Source organism: Sminthopsis crassicaudata, chromosome 5 (assembly GCF_048593235.1).
Source record: "Sminthopsis crassicaudata isolate SCR6 chromosome 5, ASM4859323v1, whole genome shotgun sequence".
Lineage (NCBI taxonomy): Eukaryota > Metazoa > Chordata > Mammalia > Dasyuromorphia > Dasyuridae > Sminthopsis > Sminthopsis crassicaudata.
The window spans coordinates 68,858,330-68,872,368 of NC_133621.1; the positions used below are offsets into that span (position 1 = coordinate 68,858,330).

At 38.4% G+C, this 14,039-nt stretch overlaps 1 long non-coding RNA gene across 1 annotated transcript; it reads right to left on the reverse strand.

Moving 5' to 3' along the window:
• Positions 1 to 969: 969 nt before the first annotated feature.
• Positions 970 to 13,502, reverse strand: LOC141542573 (uncharacterized). The gene is made up of 3 exons (XR_012482207.1): positions 13,391 to 13,502; positions 8,154 to 8,266; positions 970 to 2,434 (listed from the first exon to the last, which is right to left on the reverse strand). It is a non-coding gene; the product is annotated as an uncharacterized LOC141542573 (long non-coding RNA).
• Positions 13,503 to 14,039: the final 537 nt, after the last annotated feature.

The following is a 14,039-nucleotide window of genomic DNA, read 5'->3' on the forward strand; positions in this document are numbered from 1 at the left end:
TACCTCAAGGGTGACTGGAAGATTTAAAAAAAAAAAAAAAAAGGTCAGAGCAGTATCAGGAGGTAACACTCTAGTTGCCAGGCTGGAGAAAAGTCAGATCAGCTTCAGGAAACTGTCCTATCACCAGCTGACAGGAAAAAGATATGCAGATAGAAAAGCTCTGTGAGAACTATCCCAAGTCATTCTTACCACTCTCAGCCAAGATATTTGCTTCTCATCAAGTCCCTTTTCTACAGGAAATCAACTTGATGCCTCAATTTCTTCCCTTTAACTTGAAGATACTAATAGATCTGTCTACATTCAGGCCCTTCCAGAGAAGGAATTAGTTCAGAATGAGGAGATCTGAAGAGCCCAGCTCCAACATTGATGAAAAGAAAACTTCTTCCTCCGATCCAGGCCGCATGTATCATAAAGGACCACATCTCCAATCACACCTTTAAAGGAATCCAATAGCTCAGCTTTTTTTTACAATTGAAAATTGTTCCCTCAGTCCCGGGATTCATCTGAAGATCTTCCCTTTACTAACAAGAGCCAGAGCAGACTTCCTTCCTTCTGTTTCCAGGCAGCTAGATGGTATCAATTATCTTGTATGATATAGCTGGGGTTAATGGTAGCTGAGGAAGCCTTGGTGCAGCAGAATAAAGCTGGATTGTCTGCAGGGAAGCTTCTTAGAAAATTATGACGTTGATTGGCTTTCATCCCCATTCCATCACACTTCCTCCCTCTCCCAACCTGATCTCTAAGCAATGCACCATAGTGAGTTTCTGTTCCTTGAAAATTTCAAGCAAAAATCTTTAAGAGATGTTGGGGTGAGGATGGGGATATTCCTGAACTGAATTAGATCAGAGGCTGACCTTTTTCATGTCATGGGAACCTTTAGTCATGGTCTGGTTATGGACTTCCCCCTCATAATTACATTTTAAATTCATAAAATAAAAGCCATAGGATTACAAAAGAAATAAAATATAATGAAATGAAGGTCTAATTTTATTTCTATCCAAGTTCATGGACACCCTGAATTCTATACCAAATGTAAAACCACTAAAGTTAGATATAACTTTTAAAAGTCCCTTCTAATTCTAAACTTCTATGACCCATAGGAGAGACTAAAGATAAGAATAGATTTGTTTGAGCAGAGATGTCAAGAGGTATGCTCCCTTAAGAGTAAGGATTGTTTCAATCTTTGTAGTTGTATTTCCATCACATAGCATAGCTACTGGCACAAAACAAGGGCTTAGTAAATGTCTTTGATAGATTGTAATGGTTAATGGCTTCATACATTGTCACACTCAGATCATTGTCTTTGTAACAGGGATAAGTAAAATGGGAATTTCAGGAAGTACCAAGCAGAGGTATTTGCAGTGGGAGAGTCCTTGCTTGTCCCAAAGCTTAACTACTAAATAATGCCATTTCTTCTTACTACTTGAGAATCATCACAAAAATGGACTCAGAATTCAAAGTTTCTGTCAAGATTTTGCCACTTACTACAACGGCTGTATGGTCTTAGACAAGTCACTTAACTTCAATTTATTCATCTTTAAATGAAATGAATATGCTAGACCAGAAAATCTTAATCTGGTATCCATGAATGCACACACACATATGTGTATATGTAAATGTGTATGTATATATTTATATTGTGTGCATGTAAATGTGTCTATGCAATACATGCACAAAATGTCTTCTGATTATATATAATAAAGTGAGAGGCCAGAGGACACTTACATCTGGTAGAATCAGAAAAGGTCTCAGGTATGTGTATGTCCAAGCACTTAACACGGGGCTGGCACATAGTAGGCCCTTACAATATTGATTGGATTGGATTGGATATATAAAGTGATACTTGTGTTGAGTCTTGAAGGAGAAGAGAGATTCTAAGAGGCAGAGTCAATAAAAAAAGCATTCATTAAGCACCTACTATGTGCAGGCGGGCACTATGCTGAGTGCTTGGGATATAAAGACAGGCAAAAAGTCAGTCTGAAATAGCTCACAATCTGCAGCCTAACAGGGAAAGCAGCTAGCAAACTAGAAAGGAGTTAATGCATCTCAGTGGTTTCTTTGTACCCCTGGCTCCCAGCACAGTGTCTTGCACGTGGGTGATCGTACCTATCTGTTTACTGATTGGCGCGGGACAGCTGCTGTGGTTTACTGGGCAAGAAGGGGATTTGAGATACTCCCAAATGAGAAAGGGCTTGCAAGCAGGAGAGGAGGCCCAGATGAAACTGGACAGCCCATTTATAACAGGCTCAGTCTTGAGACATCATCTTCCTCTGGCTCCTTGCTGTAATAAATGATCCGGTCTGGTCTTTTGAGGTGATGGTGAGACCCAGGGATCACAGGTCTCCAGATTCACAGGTTCAATGGCCCAGAAAGGAAGTGCTCAGCTCTCCAGTCCTCAGCAGCCTCCTCTCTCGCTTTCTTTCTCACTAGCTCGCTGCGGGGAGGAGGGAAAGAGAGAGAGATGTGATACTTCCATCTATATCTGTAAAATACTCCAGGGAGAGATGTTGTACGTATAAAATTACACCGTCTCTTTTAAGCACATTCAGGCTACAACGCTTGGTCAGAGGAAGGTACCAAGATGGCTCCCACTTGAAGTTGTGGGAAAAAGACTGCTGGTGATTTTAAAACAAAGCCCACCTTTCCTCTTCAAGAGCATCCAGTGGTTTAATTATGTTAAGTGCTTATCACCCCAGGATCCTTCAGGTTGCTGTGCTAGGCAACAGTGCACTGTTGCCTGCATTCCTTCAAGGCTTAAAGCTGTGCATTTAGAAAGTTGATAACATTTCCCACCAAGTTTCAGAGCTTTGGGCTTCCAAACAAGGCTGGAATTTCACAAAGAAGCCTTCTAAGCCCTGCAAAGCCAGATATCCCTCAGAGCCCTGGAGCTTTACAAGTGAACTTTAGCCTCACTGAGTCACCCTAGATAAGCTGGACCCACGCTTTTAAGGGATAACAAAGACAAACATTTGGTTGAACATGTAAATGTAATTGTTCAAGCTGTAAATTAAATTCAATTAAGTTTAGAGAGTAGTATCTTAAGCCTCGTGCTAATTATACTTGTGAGTTTCAACTCATTAAACTCGGATAATGCTTTGGAAAGAAGGGATCTGGCAGCAAACCACCCATTTTGCAGACCCTCTGATTGGGGATGGATTTGCTGAAAAGGGACAACAGTAACTTCCTATTCTAGGAGTCTCTGAGAAAAATGGAGGAAGGCTGCGGATGTCAGGACAAAAAAAATGTTACTTGGGGCAGGGGTCAGACTTTTCAGGCCACCATGAAAGGGGTCTGTTTCTCATAGAGCTCTGGTAGAGACCTAAAGCATTACCTGTGAATAGTCAATTAGTCAAGAAACAATTATTGAGAACATATTATGTACAAGATACTGTAGTATGCTAGGGTCACAATGACAGAAATGGGACTCCAGGGCCCGTGCTCTATCTGCTGTGCCATCTAGCTGCCCCTGCAATGACTTTTAAAAAATGATTCCTTTCTGGATTTTTTTTAATAATTAGAGTTCGTAGCTTTTCTCTGAAACCCTATTTTTTTCCTGCAGACCAACCAACATGACATGCATTGTGGTAGCGTAGTTTGCTTTAAATAGAAATATGAGAAAAATAGCAGGAAAGGATATTTAAGCAGAAAATGCTCAATAGCCATTTTCCAAACCAAGCCACACAGCAACTATCTCCTGCTCTGAACTAAAGATTGGGTATCCAGCCTGGACTCCTGTACAAAAGAACAAAGTATCAGGCTGGTAATTTGTTCACACAGGTGATCATTGCCTAGTCATCCTTTACTTTCCCTTCTGGACTCCTGAGGCCTTAGGATTTTCCAGCTAATGTTCCCTGTACCAAAATATGGAGGTTTCACAGGGTCATCAGAGCCTAACATGTGACATTGGGGAAGCTCTCAATGTCTGCAAAGATAGAATTAAAATGAAGACAGATCCCCATCAGCCTTCTTTATTTTCTCGTCCTTTCTCTTTCCAGTTTCCAATTTCTCACTCAGTCACTTATATTACATTCTGGGGAAAGTAGTTCCCAAAAGGATGTAGATTTTTTTGATGAGCAGGCTGATTTCAGAAAAGCCTGGAAAAACTTACATGAACTGTTGCTAAATGAAGTGAGCAGAACCAAGAAAACTCGTACCAGTAACAACAAAATTTATGAGATATCAGTTGGGATAGACTTGGCTCTTTTCAACAATGAACCGACTCATGGCAATTCCAATAGACTTGTCCAATAGAAAGAACCATTGGCATCCAGAGAAAGACCAAATGTGGATCAAAGCATAGTATTTTTATCCCTCTTTTTTAGTATTCTTTGTTTGCTTGGGTTTTTTTCCTTTCTTGTGGGATTTTTTCCCTTTTTAATTTGATTTTTTCTTGTGCAGCATGAGGAATATGGAAATATGTTTAGAAGAATTCCACATATTTAACCTATATTGCATTGCATACTATCTTGGGGATGGGAATGGGGGAGAGAGAGGGAGAAAAACTTAGAACATAAAGTTTTGCAAAGATGAATGCTGAGGGAGCAGTTAGATGGCAGTGGATAGAACACCGACTCTGACATCAGAAGGACATGAGTTCAAATTTGGCCTCAGACACTTAACACTTCCTGGCTCTGTGATCCTGGGAAAGTCACTTAACCCCAATTGCCTCAGCAAAAAAAACAAAAAACAAAAAAGAAAGAAAAGAATACTAAAAACTTATCTTTCCATTTATTTGGAAAAATAAAATACTGTTTTAAAAAAAGGAATGTGAATTTTTTGGCCTTTTTGGACATAGGGCCTATACAATATTCTTAGAAGCAAAGGTAACTTAAAAATTGACAGCAAAATTCATCCAATTCAATTCCTTTATTCATGAAGAAATATGTTCAATGACTGGACCAAAGTCATATGATTAATTGGGTGAGAAAGAGTTTTTTTTGTTTTTGTTTTTGTTTTTTTTTAATATAGCACATTCTGAAGTGATGCTTTTATGCCTTTCACTGCCTCAGGGAAACATTTTAGAATAAACATACAATTATTTCTTTCTGATTATAATGAATGTTCTGACTGGGGATTTCCCAGGCCAACACCAGCCAAGAGTTAATACTCTTGCTTTCTATCTTTTCAGGTTAGATAATAAGTTTCCCCAGAAAGCACCAAAACTAATTTTAAGTTTTGTATGGCATTTAAATCAATTCAGTTTATTGTTTGTCACTAAATAATGTCGTCTTACAACTGTACATCATTTTCATAGATCTGAGGGCAGTAGTGTAAGGGAAGGGAAATCAAAGTCTCCATCCCCATTTATTTCTTGGCTTCCTGGAGTTAGTTTTTGAAGATTTGGTAAAAACACGATTATGAGAATTGGGTTCTAGAGTTTGTGACCTTGAAAAAAATCACTTAATCTCTATGTCCCTTGTATATAAAGGTATTGGATTAGATGTCCTCTAAGTTTCTTTCCAGTTTGAACACAGAGACACTCCGTGATGAGTATGTTTCTCATTTGAAAATCAGTCCCCTAGAAACTGATGGGAGACTGTGATGCCAAATTTTTGCCATTAAGTAGTTAGTGATCTGATTCTGTATTCAAATAGTATCAGTCCTTTAAGAAAATAACATTCTGGAGGAAACTATTTGCAGAAAGACTATAATTCAGAAAGCATCCCAAGCAGAAGCTAAATCTCAGTTCCTGATATTTTCCTTTTCACGGGTATTGTTCTCTTTCTGACTTTGAATATTAGCCAAGAGAATGGCACCAGGATTCTCCTTCTTCATAGTTTAAAAGGACTACAATTCTCTGCTGTTCAGAGTATTTTGATGGCCGGCATGTATTGGGGAGCTCAGAAGCACGTATTAAAAACCAAAATATATTTCTATCTTTTTCCTTTTTGATGCAGAATCAGTCTAATAACAAATTTTTAGTCGAAACAGACCTCATAGATTATTTTGCTGCCTACTTCATTCAAAATCTGAGAGGACTTAGGCACAGAAAAACATCACATGATGGGATAGCTAAGAAATGTGGTGAGTTAGAGCACTGGCCCTGGAGTCAGGAGGACTTAAGTTCAATTCCATTCTCAGGCATTTATTAGTTATGTGACCCTGAGCAAGTTGCTTAACTGCAACTGCTTCCAAAAAAAAAAAGAAAAAAAAAAAGCATATAACAAGTCAAAAAGCTAATTAGCAAATGAGCCATGATGATTATACCCTAGGCCTCTGGATTATCAGGCAAGCCTGTATTATGTTATTTATCCTTTATCAATTGATAAACCTGGAGGAATCTTCTATCAGAAGCAAATTCTAATGGTTTCAACTCTACAGTCTCTCTTCATTCCCCAGTACAAAACCCTATCATCACCTTCCTGGATTATTACAATAGATTCCTAACAGGTATTCCCAGCTCTACTCTCACTCAATCTAACATCTTTCATAATCATCTTTCTTATACACAATTTTAGTCATATCGCTTCTCCCTCCTTAGCACTGAACAAACTTTAGACTCATTTGCCAGATGTCCAAGGTCCTCAACATTGTGGTACTGCCCGACTTCTCTCATCTTGACGTTTATTTCTGCTCTCCACGTAAAAACTCTTCACTAAGGACAAACAAATGTAACTCTTCTCTTCTGAATGGGTCATAAACCAAATGTTAGCTCTCTATTTTTGTTTACCATCTTTTTCTATGGCCAAAGTCTCCTGCTCTTTTGAAACCCAATTCAAATGCCACCTCTGTCACAAAACTTTCCTTGATTCTCTGGTTGATAATGCAAGTCTCACAGAACACTCTGTTTTGTTGATTCCCTAATTTACTACTCTGAGACCTGTGTTGTTGTTGTTTTTGTTTTTTAATCATTAGAACCGGACTATGTCTTATTAAAAATTTTCATTTTGCACAGAATACTATAGGGTACTCTGCCCACAATAGATAAAAAAAAGGGAAGATATGTTGTGGTTGGGGAAAAAAATCTAGGCAAAAATGAGACCAGGGAATCTTTTTCCTCCAAAGAAATGGACGCCCAATGTGAAATAACAACCAATGACTTCATGACTATTAAGCAAAGGAGTTAATAGAACCAAGTTCATCTGACTTCATATCTCGTGCTCTTTACATTATAACAAAGGCCTAAATTGTTCTCCTAGGGAAAACTTTCACTGCCATAATCAAAAAACAAACTTTTATAGCCCAAACATTGAAACAAGAAACTAATTTTCTCTATGTTTAGAGGTGAGGCTATTTCCAGACATCAGGCTAAAACAAACCAGAGACTGCTTCAAATGAAAAGGAAGGCTAGGAATCTACGATATCACAAGTTGCTTTTTCGGTTCTTTTGTAATACAGCCACATGAAGAGGGTACTGTTTCCTGAAAGAGTCTGATATCGCACTCTATCTTGTATTACCTTTGGCTAGAGAACAAGGGAATTCCAAGTTGGAGTGTAGAACTCACCAAGCATAGTTAAAAAGGCAGGAAAATACCAAAGGTTCATGCTTTGCAATTCAAACAAAGCTCAGTGGAAAAGTCCCTCACCTGAATATTTCCATTTTTCATTTTCCTTTTATCTTTCCCAGTCCAGTTTCTTCCTTAGCCAGATTGTAGCTCCCAGACTATAATAGTGGTTCTAACACTAGCTTCAGTTCCATTCCATTCAGATTGTAATTCCTCAGAGGGAATGTGCATGTGCATATATATATATATATATATATATATATATATATATATATATATATATATATAGTATATACATGTGCATATATACATGTACATATATGGATACAAGTATATAGATATGCATACTGCGCACATATTACACATACAAATGTGTGTATATATGAGTACACACACACATTCCCAAATTCTGCCCTACTGTCAAGTGCAGTTGAATTTGCAACGGCCTCCCTTCTTTTCTCTCTCCTCCAGGATACACCCTGGGATAATAGCAAGCCCATTAATTTTTTTTTTTTTAAACCAAGTCTCACTAAACCTCATGTTTTACTATATAGGAGGCAAAGAAACCCGGGGACAGAATTGATTTTCCCAGCATCTATGAGTCAGCTCATAAAATCAAAATACCAGACAAGACTGAGCCAAGAGAAAAATACAAAACCATTGAAATTGGTCTTCTGAGCATTTCTCCTCTCTCCCCCACTGTCACACATCCCATCACCAGGATGGTCATTTTACTTTCTTTCATATCTTCCAAGTCTTCCTGTAGCTCAGGGGTTCAATGTTCTTAATCCAAGGTGCCCAATAATCTCTTTTCCTTACTCCTAGGCATAAAAAACACATTTGAAATGAGTTGATAAATTAAATCCCAATAACATGTAAATGATTGATAAGACTCACATCCTTAATTCTTGTCCCTATCTCTAATTTATCTTATCTACATGATTTGTACACAGTTGTTATTTCCTCCTTTAGAATGGAAACCCTTTGATGAGGATTTCTCTAGTGTTTAGTGTAGTCCTGGCACATAGTAAGGACTTTAAAAAAATGCTTGTTCTCTTGACTAGGAAATAGTTTACACCAGATTTAAGTCACAGCAATAAGCTCTCATGGTGGAATTCTGTACATCCGTGGAAAGGTGTTTTGAATCCAGGGAATGGATCCTTTCCGCACACCTAAAATCACATTCAGAAAGCCGACATTGTGTTCTACTTTCTGAAATCGAACTGAATTACTGTCCTACATGCACAGAGATGGTTCATCTGATTCATGTGTGTGTATTACATATGGATGTAAATAGGTACGTATGTATAGTCTTCATCCTTCAGAGATCTGCTATTTCCTCAGAATGGTAATTCATATAGATTCCAATTCTCCTTTAACAACTTTCTAATTTAGTAAATGGTCTTTGATTGTTATCTATGTCACCTATAGCCAACCTGCTAATGAACTTTTCTAGACCTAGTTAGGCTATCCTGACAGCAAATATACAGTCAGTCACCAGAACCAGCCTTGGGACTCTTCTGGCTTTGGGGGATTTTTTAGTACATGTTATGGTTACTTTGATGGATCTATGATTTCTTTTATACAGGAAAGTTTTACAATGGTGGAAACCACAGCCCACTTATATTTTCTCATCATGCTACTTCTGCTCTTAAATCTTTCCTTCTCAGTGCTTCTCCCAACATGCAGGTGGCCGTTCTCGAGATCTCTTAATATTATGGGGGTATCAATAGAGCACAAGGATGGTCCATCTTCTCTTCTTCATTCTTCGTATGTGATTATTTTCCTCCCATCTTCTAGTCAGGTCTACTTGATGACATTTTGTACCATTTTTGCATATAATTGTTTATTGATATAATGCTATAACCTACTCACACCCTTCCTGAAGTTTTTTACTGACTTTATGGTGGCTCATAACTTTTTTTTTTTTTTTGAGACTTTCAGCCAAGTAACTTTTGTTCTTATTGATCATTACCCCGTCCCAAATCTCTCTGCTTCCTTCATTTCAGTGGCACTTTTTACTGCTTTTACCAACTAAATCTAATTATCTTCCTTTGATGAATTATTATCTATTATTCCCTAATTGTGAATATTCTTTAGGGTTCTTTCATGGGCCCACCTCTATTTACACAATGATCTCATTTTCATGAAGATCTCATCAGGTCTCTTGGGCTTAAAATCACTACATAGATTGCCCCCAAATCTATATATCTAGTCCCAATCTGTCTCTTAAAATCTCATCAAGAATCATTAGCTGCCCACTGGTTATCGCCATCTGACTGCTGCAAATCTCCAATTCAATACATCCAAAATGGAAAATAATCATCATCTCCAATAATCTGCTTCTCCTGGCTTCCTTATTTTTGCTGAAGAAATACCTCCCTCCCAATCATTCAAGGATATGTATATACATGCATATGTATATATACACATAGGTATATAGACCCATATCTATATATACATGTATGGAGGTGTGTTTATATACATACATTATCTAAGACATGTGAACTGATACTCTAGCTCTAAGGGCCATCTGTTCCATTATGTAGCATATCATCAACAACAATTTTTCTTTGTGTAATTGATGTTTCTCCCATGGGATGAGTTAGACTGAAATCTTTTTTTTCCTGAGACATTTGGGATTAAGTGACTTGCCCAGGGTCACACAGCCAGGATGTGTTAAGAGTTTGAGGCCAGATTTGAACTCAGATCCTCCTGACTTAGACTGACCTCTTGAGAGATGGTGGATATCATTTAAGAGCTTTTGCAGTGTTTGGGGGTTTGATGCAATCAGCTCAATGTCATCTCACAGTAAAGAAGGCATTCCTCCTTTATCTGGACATGACAGTGACAAACACACTTGTCAAGCACACTTTGCCCTATTTTACCCCTCACCTAATATTAATAATCAGAGGATGAGCAAATAAAGCCAGCTTTGGCTGTTGCATCTTTTAGGGACTTTAGTGTGATTTTTAACTTACTTAGGAAAGAATGTAATGAAAGAGAATGTTCAAGAAAGATCTCTTTACTCCTATTGTGGAATCCACAAATAGATGCCTCAGGTCCCTTCAACAAGGAGTCATCAACCATAACCAATCTTTTTTTTTTTTTTCTTTTTCTGAGCTTATTGGATGATCTTTTCCCCATGAATTTCTGTGAACTCCTATTTATAATTCTTGGAACACATTCATTTCTCCTTCAGAGATTTCAATTCTCTCTTCAATTTTCTATCTATCATTTCCTTATTGAACAAATCATCCCCTTGTGATGTTATTGGCATTAATCACATTTTGACCTTGGCATTGATGTAGTTCAATGAAGTTTTTTTTTTCCTTTTTTTTTTTACTATTTATAAGTGCTCATAATAAGTATTACAATGTAAGATGACCCCATTCCATAAAACAATACCATTGGATGCAGGCTAAACCTAACTCTACCCTTATTTGCTTTCCAAGGGAAAACTATAAGTCATCCTTCTTTTTATTTGAAGAAAATGTGTTTCTTTATCTGATAACCACCCAACCCAGGAATTTTCTGCTGCAACTTCCTTTTATTTACTGATTTCATTTGTATAAAGAATGCCAGCATTGATATAATTTAGTTCCTCCATTAGAATTTCTACTCATTGCTCATTAAACAAGCATCTCAATTGGGAGCACCAATAGCTAAAAATGGTCATAGAGTATCTAAAAACTTTTTTTTCTTAGTACTCTCTAAGAAAATAGGGTTTTTCTTGCATTTTGCACTGTCATTATTGAAAAAGAAGGGGACTACATAAGCCTGGGTACCACTTTGTCCATTTCTTTATTTCATGAGTTGCTTTGGCCAAATAATTCATCACTTAGTGACCAGACCATTGTCAATGGACCTCTTTGCACTTAGATAGCCTCCCCCTTGGCAGGGAGCCCCGTTTGGCAGATCTTGCTGTTATAAGCTTATACTCTGCTGGAGTAATTTGAAAGAAGCCAGGGTCACCTTTAAGAATGAGGCCATGGAATGGGGCAAGGCCTTTTAACATTTTTGTGTGTGTGTCGTGGACAGGCTTGTGACATTTGATAGTCCCATGAAGTCTGTGGACCCCCTCGGAGGAATGATATTTTTAAATCAAATGCGTAGGGTTACAAAGGAAACCAGTTATATTGACTCACAGTTATCAGAGGGGTAGTTGATGGTACAGTGGATAGAGTATTGAGCATAGAGTTGGAAAAACTGATCTTCCTGATGAGTCTGGTCTCAGGCACTAGCTATGTAATCTGGGCAAGTCATTTAATCCTATTTACCTCAGTTTCTTCATCTGTAAAATGAGCTGGAGAAGGAAATGGCAAAAAAAAAATTCTTTGTTAGGAGAGCTCTACATGGGGTCCCGGAGAGTTGGATGTGGCTGAAAAACAACTGAACAACAATGGTTATCAGAATATTAAAGTTCACAGGCCCATATTAGGAACCCCTTAAGTAGGGATTTTGTGGATGTCTGGAATTGCCAACATTGACTTTGCATTGTGGATGTTGAGGATCAGAATACTCAGAATACAGCTGTTGTGAGAGTAGTAGAACACCTGGACAGAATAAGACTTTGACCTTGCCTGCTAACTCAAATTAATCTTTATATCATTCTCTTCCGTGGCAGTTCATAGAGCCTTTTCTTAGCAAGTACAAAGCACAGATTGAGGATGAAGGTATCTCTGAGAACATGAATATGGTGTAATCTGTTACTCTTGGGGAAAGGGTAAATCTACTGTCTCCTCAAAACAGGCAGGAGATTTCATTTTCACCCAGCTTTTTTTTTATCAGTTACCTATGATCAAAGCTAAAAGCCTCTTTAACCATGAAGGATGAAAGAATCATTTCTGCCCTTATTAGGGGGATCCTTTCTCTTTCCCATTTATGGGGGCTATCCATTGGGGGGCTGTAAGTAGACATCATCCAAGTACTTTAGACAGGAATTTCACAAAGGGCAGGACCTTCCATTATGAGTGGGAAGATGGCTTTAATTAAAAAAGAAATCAATACATTGTTTCCAATCATTGGAATCCTATGTCAGTGGCAAAAATCAATCCTTTTCATATTAAAATGCTTACATTCACACTAAAATGTTATATTGCACATGAGTCATTAAGGGAGATAGGGAAAAGATCTGGGCCACCAGGAAGACCTGCATAATAAATATATTTGGGGGTCTCAGCTGTGGGCCTTTGTCAGAATAACAGCCTTCTTTGAAGAGTTACTCTTCAGGAAATCAGGACAGCAGGAGAATCCTGACTAGCATGGATTTTGCTCTCCTGTTTTGCAAAGGGAATCTCATTTTAACAAAACTCTCTTCCTACCTCCCCCCAAATCACACAAATGAATCCCATTTCTTAAGAGGGAATAGCATGCCTTCCCCAGTGATCTTCCACTGGGGGGATGACAAAAGGTTCAGTGTTGGGTTCAACCAATCCACACACCACAGGGGAAATCCTGATGTTAAGGGAAAGTCTCTAAAAAAAATATGATTTATTTATTTGTTGGAGAAAATACTTTTGATTTTAATCAATGGGAATGGTTTAGAGCTATCCCCTTGTTTCCCAAGAAGTAGCAGCAAATGGAGACAGTGCAGAATATGCCTCAGTTCTTACTGAAATAGACTCCTGACAGCATCAAATTCCCATAGGTGCTATTGTATTTCCCACATAACATTATCGTAATGATCTTATGAAGAAATTTTGCTTTTATGGAAACTGTTTATTTCTAAGAACATTCTAATGTCAGCCCGAGTGTAGAGCTTGCCTAATAAAGAAAAGAAGAAAACTAGGAATCTAATTAAAAACATTGTTTAAGGAGACATTTTTTGAGATTTTTTAAAAAAAATTGTACTTTGCATGGAAAATTTAACCATGGTTATTAAGTGCTAAGGGGAGGCAGGTTGAAGATTATTCAGACCACATAGTCCCGGGCCAGTTTCTTACCATTACTTATGCTGGTCAAGTCTAATGTTCTTGTTGTAGGATTTTCCTTCCAGTCAGTTCTCCAAGTCAGTTTTCTTTGAAGTCCAGGCGAGAGCCCTGAGCCTTGAGGGGAAGAGATATGCATGAGGATGAGTCTATTTGTTTCTCTTTTTTTTTTCCTTTTCAGTGAGTTTGAGAAATGATGGAGCGGCCTCCCTCCTGTGAAAGGCTGCCCAGTGTGAACTGAGTCTGGGTCTTGCTGCTGGAAGGGCAGCCCAGCAAAAACAATTGAGCCAGGTTGGGTGGGAACCTGACAAAGGGACACATTTTCTTCAAGGCACATTTCGTGAAGCTGTTTTTCCAACTATGTTTATTAGATGCTCAGCCACTCGATGCTGGGTCAGGCAAGGCTGATTGACAGCTAGCCCAGGGCTCTCTTTTCTCCCCCACAGCTGCCTTCAAGCCCCTCAATCATCCCATTCCCGTCCTAATAGAACAGTCCTCTCTCAGTCCAGTCCAGCCAGCAATCATCAGCTACAATCAGAGCTGTGCTTATAGTGTGATGAATTGGGGCAATCACCTGGGCCCTGCTAGGTCCCTGCAGCTTCCAGCAGCTGGAAGGGGAGTGACTAAGTGAGACAGAAAGGGATGACTCCCAGATGGAACTAAA